This window comes from Procambarus clarkii, chromosome 29 (assembly GCF_040958095.1).
Source record: "Procambarus clarkii isolate CNS0578487 chromosome 29, FALCON_Pclarkii_2.0, whole genome shotgun sequence".
NCBI lineage: Eukaryota > Metazoa > Arthropoda > Malacostraca > Decapoda > Cambaridae > Procambarus > Procambarus clarkii.
The window spans coordinates 27,625,195-27,639,718 of NC_091178.1; positions in this window are offsets into that span (position 1 = coordinate 27,625,195).

Sequence of the window (14,524 nt, forward strand, 5' to 3'; positions counted from 1 at the left end):
AGACTAACGTTTGTGGGTATTACTTCTCTTATTTAGTTTATTATTGCACAGATAAATCACATTAGAGTGATATATCAATGAAAACGTCCTCGGGGGCCGTGATGAGGACTCGAACCTATGCATTGCGTTGGGTGTTCCCAGATGCACGCAATCCTCGAGTATGTCATGACTTGGTCAAAAATTATTATTATTATCATTGTTATTATAATTACTATAATTGTTATTATTATTATTATTATTTTTATTATTATTAAATAAAGGTGAATGAAAGACTCAATATATGGTTAAGTAAATTATAAAAAAAATTTCGGATGTAATCTGCATCCATTCTCAAGGTGCTGTATACAATATTCTGGATTGTATTGTAGAATATTGTATACAGTTCCCCGATGAAGGCTCTAAGCTTCAGTTGAAAATTAGATTCTTTATGCACCTAAACATAACAATGGATCTTTCATTCTCATTCCTTTAATAATAATAATAATAATAATAATAATAATAATAATAATAATAATAATAATAATAATAATAATAATAATAATAATAATTATCTAATTAAATAAAAATCGTAATAACGATAAACATTACTCTTTAGGAACAATGAAAACCCAACAAAATATTACCAAATGAAGTTTGCTTTAGGGAATATTTCACTGTTGCATGTCTTGAAGAAAGATCAACACAGATTAGCAACATTCCGAAGGCCGCAGGGGGCTAATGGCCACACATCAACACAAAGGAATTAAAATAATTATATATATGCTTGAAAGACGTTGACAAAATTCTACGAATTTTGGTCCCATTAAACGATAAGAGAAGCAGTGGCACTGTTTGACAGGAAAATATCTCAAATTAACACTGAAATAAAAATCAATAAATCAGTTGGAAAGTGTAATTGTCTTCGTCAACTTGAGCGGCAATGGTGCACCAGCAGGCAGGAGATGGCATTATTTACAACACTTTATGTATAGGTAATTCTAACTCTGTTCATCTTTTTCATCATTCATTCACCACCGTTCATCATCATCACACAACACTACACACCATTACACAACACTACACACCACCAAACAACACTACACACCATTACACAACACTACACACCACCAAACAACACTACACACCACCACACAACACTACACACCACCACAAAACACTGCACACCACCACACAACACAACACACCACCACACAACACTGCACACCACCACACAATAGTACAAACGGACACAACACATCGCCATAAACTACCACACCACACAACACTACACATAACCATACAACACTACAGACCACCACACAACATTACACACCACCACTCAACACCACACACCACCACAAAACACCACAAACCACCAAACAACACTACACACATCCACATAACACAACACACCACCCCACAACCCTATCGACCACCACACACCACCACACACCACCACATAACACTATAAACCACCACACAACACTACACACCAAAACACAACACTTCACACCACCACACAACACTACACATCTCCACACAACACTACACACCACCACACAACACTACACATCTCCACACAACACTACACATCTCCACACAACAATACGCACCACCACACAACACTACACACCACCACTCATTACAACACACCACCACACACCACCACACAACACTACACACCACCACACAACAATACATATCCCCACACAACACTACACACCTCCACACAACACTTCACACCACCGCACAACACTACACACCACCACACAGCACTACACACCACCACACTACACTACACACCCACACACAACACTACACACCACCACACAACACTACACACCACCACACACCTCTACACAACATTACACATCAACACACAACACTACATACCTCCACACAACACTACACACCACCACACAACAATACACACCTCCACATACCATCACACAACACTACACACCATAACACAACACTACACACCACCACACAATACTACACACCACCACACCACAATACACACCATCACATAACACTTTCACCACCACACTACACGACAAACCCGTACACAATACTACACACCACCACACAACACTACACAACACCACACAACACTACACACCACCACACAACACTACACACACCACACAGCACTACACACCACCACACAATACTAGACACCACCACACACCACTACACACCACCACACAACACTACACACCTCCACAGAACACTACACACACCACACAATACTACACACCACCACACAACACTACACACCTCCACACAACACTACACACCACCACACAACACTACACATCTCCACACACCAGCATACAACAATACACACGAATACACAATACTACACACCACCACACAACACTACACACCTCCACAGAACACTACACACCACCACACAACACTACAAATGACCACACAACACTACTCACCACCACACTACACTACACACCACCACACAACACTACACACCTCCATAGAACACTACACACCTCCACAAACCTCAGCACAACATTACACACCACCACATAACACTACACACAACCACACAACACTGCACACCACCACTCAACACAACACACCACCACACAACACTACACACAATAACACAACACTACACACCACCACACAACACTACACACAACCACACAACACTACACACCACCACACAACCCGACACATCACCACACAACACTACACCCCATCACACACCACCACACACTACACACCACCACAACACAACACTACACAACACCACACAACACAACGCACCACATAACACTACACACACCTCCACTCAACACTACTCACTACCACACAACATTACACACCTCCACATACCATCACACAACAATACACAACAAAACACAACACTACAGATCATCACACAACATTACACACCTCCACACAACACTACACACCACCACACAACACTACACACCACCACACAACGCAACACACCACCACACAACACTACTCGAACCACACACCATCAAACAACACTTCACACAACAATACAACACTACACACCACACAGCACTACACACCTCCCCTCAACACTACTCGCTACCACACAACATTACACACTTCCACATACCATCACACAACACTACACACCAAAACACAACACTACAGCCCATCACACAACACTACAAACCACCACACAACAGTACACTTCACCACAAAACACTACACACCACCACACAACACTACACACCACCACACAACACTACACACAGCCACACAACACTACACACCACCACATAACATTACACACCACCACACAACACTCCACACCACCACACAACACTACACACCACCACACAACACTACACACCACCACACTACAGTAAACACCACCACACAACACTACACACCACCACACTACACTAAACACCACCACACAACACTACACACACCACACAGCACTACACTACAGTAAACACCACCACTAAAAACTACACACCACTAAACACCACTACACACCACCACACAACACTACACACTATAACACAATTCTATACACCACACAAAACTACACACCACCACTAAAAACTACACACCACTAAACACCACTACACACCACCACACAACACTACACACTATAACACAATTCTATACACCACACAAAACTACACACCACCGCATAACACTACACACCTCCACCAAACACTACATACCACCACACAATGCTACACACCACACAACACTACACACCACCACACGACACTACACACCACTACAAACAACCTCACAACACTACACACTACTACGCAACACTACACACCACCGCACAACACTACACACCACCACACACCACCATACAACATAACACATAACCACACAATACTACACACCACCAAACAACACTACTCACCTCCACGCTACATTACACACCACCACACAACACAACACACTACCACATAACACTACACACCTCCACACGACACTACACACCAGCACACAACAGTACACTTCACCACAAAACACTACACACCTGCACACTACACTAAACACCACCACACAATACTACACTAAACACCACCACACAACACTACACACCACCACATACCACCACTAAAACCTACACACCACTAAACACCACTACAAACCACCACACAACACCACAAACTTCCAAGCAACAGTACACACCACTATACACCACTATACACCACTGCTTACCACCAAACAACACTAGACACCACCACACAACACTACACACCACCATACACCACCACAAAACACTACACTCCATAACACAATACTACGCACCACCACACAATACTACATACCTCCACAGAACACTACACTTCACCACGCAACACTCTACATCACAACTCAAAACTACACACCACCACAGATCACTACACACCACCACTCACCTCAACACAACACTACACACCACCACACAAAACTACACCCCACCACACACCACCACACAACACTACACACCTCCACACAAAGCTACACACAACCACACAACATTACCCACCTCCACACACCACCACACAACACTACACACTACCACACAACATTACACACCTGCACATACCATTACACAACACTACACACCAAAACATAACACTAGACACCATCACACAACACTTTACACCTACACACAACACTAAACACCACCACACAACACTACACACCACCACACAACACTACACACCACTATACACCACCACACAACACTACCCCACCACCACACAACACTACACACCACCACACAACACACCACCACACAAAACTATACCCCACCAAACACCACCACACAACACTACACACCACCACCACACCACACAACACACCACCACTCAAAACTACACCCCACCAAACATCACCACACAACACTACACACCACAACACAAAATTACACACCACCACACAACCCTACACACCTCCACACAACACTACACACCAAACAACACTACACACCTCCAAACAAAGCTACACACCACCACAACCCATTACCCACCTCCACATACTACCACACAACATTACCCACCTCCACATACCACCAAACAACACTACACACCACCACACAACACTACATACCACCACACAACACTTCACACCTCCACACAACACTAAACACCACCACACACCGCCACACAACACTACACACCAAAACACAATGCTACACACCACTACACAACACTACACACCTCCACAGATTACTACACACCACCACGCAACACTACACTCCAACACAAAACACTACACACAGCTACACAACACTACACACCACAACATAACACTACACACCACCACACTATTCTACAGACCACCACATAACACTACACACCACCACACAACACTACACACCACCACACAACACCACACACCACCACACAACACTACACACAGCCACACAACACTACACACCACCACATAACATTACACACCACCACACAACACTTCACACCACCACACAACACTACACACCACCACACAACACTACACACCACCACACTACAGTAAACACCACCACACAACACTACACACCACCACACTACACTAAACACCACCACACAACACTACACACCACCACACAACACTACACACCACCACACTACAGTAAACACCACCACACTACACTAAACACCACCACATACCACCACTAAAAACTAGACACCACTAAACACCACTACACACCACCACACAACAGTATACACTATAACACAATGCTACACACCACACAACACTACACACCACTACATAACACTAAACACCTGCACACAACACTACACACCACAACACACCACCATACAACACTACACATAACTACACAATACTACACACTACCAAACAACACTACTCACCTCCACACTACACTACACACCACTACACAACACTACACACTACCACATAACACTACACACCACCACACTACACTACAGACCACCACACAACACTACACACAACCACACAACACTTCACACCAATACACAACACTCCAAACCACACCACAACACTACACATCACCTCACAACACTACACACCACCACACACCACCATACAACACTACACACCAATACACAATACTACACACGACCACACAACACTACACACCTCCACAGAACACTACACACCACCACACTACACTACACACCACTACATAACGCTTCACACAATACAACACTACACACCACCACACAACACTACACCTCCACAGAACACTACACACCACCACACAGCACTACACACGACCACACAACACTACACACCACCACAATACACTACACACCACTACAAAACGCTTCTCACCACACAACATTACACACCTACACAGAACACTACACACCACCACACAACACTACAAACCACCACATAACACTACACACTACCACACAACACTACACACCACCACACTTCACTAAACACCACCACACAACACTACACACCAACACACAACAAGACACACCACCACACAATACTCTAAACCTCCACAGAACACTACACACCACCACTAAAAACTACAAACCACTAAACACCACTACACACCACCACACAATACTACACACCACCACACAATGCTACACACCATACAACACTATACACCACCACATAACACTACACACCTCCAAATAACACTTCAGTCCACCACACAACACTACACACCAACACACAACACTACAAACCACCACACAGCACTCCAAACCTCAACAGAACACTACACACCACCACTAAAAGCTACACACACACCACTAAATACCACTACACACCACCACATAACACTACACACCTCCACACGACACTACACACCACCACATAACACTACACATCTCCACACGACACTACACACCACCACATAACACTACACACCTCCACACGACACTACACACCACTACAAACCACCACACAACACTCCAAACCTCCACAGAACACTACACACCAACACTAAAAACTACACTCACCACGAAACACCACTACACATCACCACATAACACTACACACCTCCACGCGACACTACACACCACTACAAACCACCACACAACACTGCACACTACCACGCAACAGTACACACCACTACACAACACTACTCACAACCACACAACACTACACACCACCAAACAAAAATGCACACCAGCACAAACCTCCACAAAGCAATACAAACATCCACACAACACTACACACTACCACCACACAACACTATATAACACTACACACCTCCGCACAACACTACACACCACCACACAACACTAGAAACCATCACACAACACTAAACACCACCATATACCACCACAAAACACTACACACCATAACACAATACTACGCACCAACACACAATACTACACACCTCCACAGAACACTACACATCACCACGCAACACTTTACACCACAACTCAACACTACACACCACCACACAACACTACACACCACCACCACTCAACACTACACACCACCACACAACACAACACACCACCACACAAAACTACACCCCACCACACACCACCACACAACACTACTCACACCAACACAATACTACACACCACCACACAACTATACACACCTCCACACATCAGTACACTCCACACAACACTACACACCTCCACACAAAGCTACACACCACCACACAACATTACCCACCTCCACATACCACCACACAACACTACACACTACCACACAACATTACACACCTCCACATACCATTACACAACACTACACACCAAAGCACAACACTACACACCATCACACAACACTTAACACCTACACACAACACTACACACCACCACATAACACTACACACCACCATACACAACCACACAACACTACCCACCACCACACAACACTACACACCACTACACAACACTACACACCACCACACACCACCACACAACACTACCCACCACCACACCAAACAACACACCACCACACACCACCACACAACCCTACACACCTCCACACAACACTACACACCTCCACATACTACCACACAACATTACCCACCTCCACATACCACCAAACAACACTACACATCACCACACAACACTACACACCTCCATACAACACTACACACCACCACACAACACTACACACCACCACACAACACTACACACCACCTCACAACACTACACATCACCACACAACACTACACACCTCCATACAACACTACACACCACCACACAACACTACACACCTCCAAATAACACTACACACCACCACACAACACTACACACCACCACACAACACTACACATCACCACACAACACTACACATCACCACACAACACTACACACCTCCATACAACACTACACACCACCACACAACACTACACACCTCCAAATAACACTACACATCACCACACAACACTACACACCACCACACAACACTACACACCACCACACAACACTACACATCACCACACAACACTGCACACCACCACACAACACTACACAACACCACACAACACTACACACCACCACACACCACCACACAACACTACACCCAATAACACAATACTACACACCACCACACAATACTACACACCTCCACAGATTACTACACACCACCACGCAACACTACACTCTACCACACAACACTACACACCACCGCACACATCAACACAACATTACACACCACCACACAACACTACACACTACCACACAACACTACACCCCACCACACACCACTACACACAACAACACCACACTACACACCACCACACAACCCGCCACACCACCACACAACATTACACCCCATCACACACCACCACACAGCACTACACACCACCACACAACACTACACACCACGCAACACTACACACCTCCACTCAACACTACTCACTACCACACAACATTACACATCTTCACATACCATCACACAACACTACACACCAAAACACAACACTACAGACCATCACAGAACACTACACACCTCCACACAACACTACACACCACCACACAACTCTACACACCACCACATAACACTACACACAAACCAAACACCACCACACAACGCTACACACCACTACACAATAATACATACCACCACACCACACTACACACCACCACAAAGCACCCCACAACACTACACACTACCGCGCAACACTACACACCACAACTACACAACACTACACACCACCACACAACACTACACACATCCACACAACACGACACACAACACTACACACATCCACACAACACTGCACACCACCACATAACACTACACACCGCCACACTACACTACAAACCAGAACACAATAATACATACCACCACACCACACTACACACCTCCACAAAACACTACACACCATCACACAACGCTACACACCACCACACAACACTATAAACCTCCACAGAACATAACACACCACCATTAAAAACTACAAACCACTAAACACCACTACAGACCACCACACAACACTACACATCACCACATAACACTACACACCTCCACATAAAACTACACACCACCACACAACACTACACACCAACACACAACACTACAAACTACCACACAACACTACACACCAACACACAACACTACAAACTACCACACAACACTACACACCATCACCCATCACAAACCACCACACAACACTCTAAACCTCCACAGAACACTACACACTACCACTAAAAACTACACACACCACTAAACACCACTACACACCACAACATAACACTACACACCTCCACACAACACTACACACCACTACAAACCACCACACAACACTACACACTACCACACAACATGACACACCTCCACATACCATCACACAACACTACACACCACCACACACTGCCACACAACATTACACACCATCACCAAAACTACACACCACCACACAATACTACACACCACCACTCAAAATAACACACCACTAAACAACACTACACACCACCACATAACACTACACACCTCCACACGGCACTACACACCACCACAAAGCACCCCCCAACACTACACACCACCACAAAGCCCCCCACAACACTACACACTACCACACAACACTACACACCACAACTACACAACACTACACACCACCACACACAACACTTCACACCTCCACACAACACGACACACCACCACGCAACACTGCACACCACCACACACCTCCTCACAACAATACACACTACCACACAACACTACACACCACCACACTACACTACACACCACCACACAACCCAGTATCCTCTGAGACCCTGTCATCCACCTCACAGGTCCTCACACCCATGGAACAGCCTCCCCCACCAGCAGAACACTCACCAAGGAGGCGATTCGAGAAGTGACAGAAGAAAGTGAGCCTCAAAGCGATGTACACTAACATAGATGGAATTACAAGTAAAGCAAATGAGCTTGGAGAACGTGTACTAGAGGAAAACCCAGACATAATAGCCCTCACAGAAACATAGCTCTCGAAAACGATAACAAACGCAGTGTTCCCACAGGACAATTATGTTATGAGGAAAGAGAGGGAAGGAAGAGGTGGGGGTGGTGTAGCTCTGCTGGTAAGAAAAGGCTGGGATTTTGAAGAGATGGCTGTTCAGGGATGTGAGGGTTTCAGTGACTACACTGCAGGTACCATAACAAATGGAGGCAAAAAAATTATAGTCGTAGTCATATATAATCCACCACCAAATGACAGAAGACCTAGACAGGAATATGATAGAAACAACATGGCCACCATTAACATAATAGAAAGAGCAGCTTCTGTTGCTAGCAGGAATGGATCTGGACTACTAATTATGGAAGACTTCAACCATGGAAAGATAGATTGGAAGAACAGAGAACCGCATGGAGGACCAGAAACATGGAGAGCTAAGCTGCTGGACGTGGCAACAAGAAACTTTCTAAGCCAGCACATCAAACAACCAACAAAAATGAGAGGAGAAGATGAACCAGCAATGCTTGATTTGATATTTACCCTAAATGAGTGGGATATAAGGGAAGTTAAGATGGAAGCGCCCTTAGGAATGAGTGACCACAGTGTATTGAACTTTGAGTACCTGGTAGAGCTAGGACTTATCTCCCCCAAAAAAGAACTAGGAATCAAAAGGCTGGCATACCGAAAGGGGAATTATGAACAGATGAGAAGTTTCCTAAGTGAAATACCTTGGGACACAGACCTCAGAGATAAGTCTGTACAGGGTATGATGGACTATGTTACCCAAAAGTGTCAGGAGGCAGTAAACAGGTTCATCCCGGCCCAAAGGGAAAAATCCGAGAAGCAACAGAAGAATCCATGGTATAATAGGGCATGTATGGAAGCGAAGAAACTGAACAAAAGGGCGTGGAGGAACTTCCTGAATAACAGAACACCAGAAAGCAGAGAGCGACACCAGAGAACCAGGAATGAGTACGTCAGGTGTGAGAAGAGAAGCAGAGAAAAGTTTTGAAAATGATATAGCAAAGAAAGCCAAGACCGAACCAAAGCTACTCCACAGTCGCATCAGAAGGAAAACAACAGTGAAAGAACAGGTATTGAATCTTCGAACAGGCGAGGACAGGTATACAGAGAATGACAGAGAGGTGTGTGAAGAACTCAACAAGAGGTTCCAGGAGGTCTTCACAATAGAACAAGGTAAGGTCACTGTGCTAGGAGAAAGGGAGGTAAACCAGGCGGCCTTGGAAGAGTTCGAAATTACGAGAGAGGAGGTCAAGAGACACCTGCTGGATCTGGATGTTAGAAAGGCTGTTAGTCCAGATGGGATCTCACCATGGATATTGAAAGAGTGTGCAGAGGCACTTTGCTTGCCACTCTCCATAGTGTATAGTAAGTCACTGGAGACGGGAGACCTACCAGAAATATAGAAGACGGCGAATGTGGTCCCACTATACAAAAAGGGCGACAGGCAAGACGCACTGAACTACAAGCCAGTGTCCTTGACTTGTATACCATGCAAGGTGATGGAGAAGATGGTGAGAAAAAACCTGGTAACACATCTGGAGAGAAGGGACTTCGTGACAAATCGCCAACATGGGTTCAGGGAGGGTAAATCTTGCCTTACAGGCTTGATAGAATTCTACGATCAGGTGACAAAGATTAAGCAAGAAATAGAGGGCTGGGCAGACTGCATTTTCTTGGATTGTCGGAAAGCCTTTGACACACTACGGCATAAGAGGCTGGTACATAAGCTGGAGAGACAGGCAGGTGTATCTGGTAAGGTGCTCCAGTGGATAAGGGAGTATCTAAGCAATAGGAAGCAGAGAGTTACGGTGAGGGGTGAGACCTCCGATTGGCGTGAAGTCACCAGTGGAGTCCCACAGGGCTTTGTACTCGGTCCTATCTTGTTTCTGATATATGTAAATGATCTCCCGGAGGGTATCGATTCATTTCTCTCAATGTTTGCGGACGATGCTAAAATTAAGAGAAGGATTAAAACAGAAGAGGACTGTTTGAGGCTTCAAGAAGACCTAGACAAGCTGAAGGAATGGTTGAACAAATGGTTGTTAGAGGTTAACCCAACCAAATGTAATGTAATGAAGATAGGTGTAGGGAGCAGGAGGCCAAATACAAGGTATCATCAGGGAGAGGAAATTCTTCAGGAGTCAGAGAAGGAAAAAGACTTGGGGGTTGATATCACACCAGACCTGTCTCCTGCAGCACATATCAAGCGGATAACATCAGCGGCATATGCCAGGCTGGCCAACATACGAACGGCATTCAGAAACTTGAGTAAAGAATCATTCAGAACTTTCTATACCACATATGTCAGGCCAATCCTGGAGTATGCAGCCCCAGCATGGAGTCCATATCTAGTCAAGGATAAGACTAAACTGGAAAAGGTTCAAAGGTTTGCCACCAGACTAGTACCCGAGCTGAGAGGTATGAGCTACGAGGAGAGACTACGGGAATTAAACCTCACTTCGCTGGAAGACAGAAGAGTTAGTGGATACATGATCACCACATTCAAGATTCTGAAGGGAATTGATAGGGTAGATAAAGACAGTCTATTTAACACAAGGGGAACACGCACAAGGGGACACAGGTGGAAACTGAGTGCCGAAATGAGCCACAGAGATATTAGAAAGAACTTTTTTAGTGTCTAGTGGTTGACAAATGGAATGTATTAGGAAGTGATGTGGTGGAGGCTGACTCCATACACAGTTTCAAGTGTAGATATGATAGAGCCCAATAGGCTCAGGAATCTGTACACCTGTTGATTGACGGTTGAGAGGCGGGACCAAAGAGCCAGAGCTCATCCCCCGCAAACACAACTAGGTGAGTACAACTAGGTGAGTACAACGCTTCACACCACACAACACTAAACACCACTAGATAACACTACACACCTCTACACAACACTACACACCACCACACAACACTACAAACCTCCACACAACACTACACACTACTACTCAAGACTACACACCACCAAATAACACTACACACCACCACATAACACTACACATCTCCATATGAAATTACACAGCACCACACAACACTACACACCACCACATAACATAACACACCTCTACACAACACAACACACCACCACACTACACTACACATCACTACACAACGCTTCACACCACACATCACTACACACCAAAACATAACACTTCACACCTCCACTCAATACTACACACCACCACACAACACTATTCACCACCACACCACACTACACACCACCAAACAATAATGCACACCACCACACAACACTACAAACCTCCACACAAAACTACACACTACCACCACACAACACTACACAACACTACATAACACTACACACCTCCACACAAAACTTCACACCACCACACAACACTATACACCACTACATGACTCTACACACCTCCACACAACACTACACACCAGCACACCCACTACACACCACCACATACCACCGCACAACACTGCCCACCACCACACAACACTACACACTACCACATAACACTAAAAACCACCACACATGACTACACACAACACCGACAACACTACACACCACCACACAACATTACACACCATACTACACACCACCACACAATACTACGCACCACTACACAACGCTACACACCACACAACTCTACACACCACCACATAACACTACACACTCCACACAACACTACACACCTCCACACAACACTATACACCACTACAGAACTCTACACACCACCACACAATACTACACACCACTACACAATACTACACACCATCACATAACACCTCCACACAACACTGCACACCATCCACACAACACTACACACTACCACATAACACTAAAAACCACCTCACATCACTACACACAACACCCACAACACTACACACCACCACACACCACAGTAGTAGGGAGTAAGACGCACAGGGGATATTTTGTTTCTGGGGGAAATATCCCGCATATGGCTTCGGGTTTTCAGGTCAAATATCCCGCATATGGCTTCGGTTTTTTCAGGTCAGAAATATCCCGTTTAAGACCCAGGGTTTTCAGGTCAAATATCCCGTTTACGACCCAGGGTTTTCAGGTCAAATATCCCGTTTACGACCCAGGGTTTTCAGGTCAAATATCCCGTTTAAGATCCAGGGTTTTCAGGTCAAATATCCCGTTTAAGACCCAGGGTTTTCAGGTCAAATATCCCGTTTACG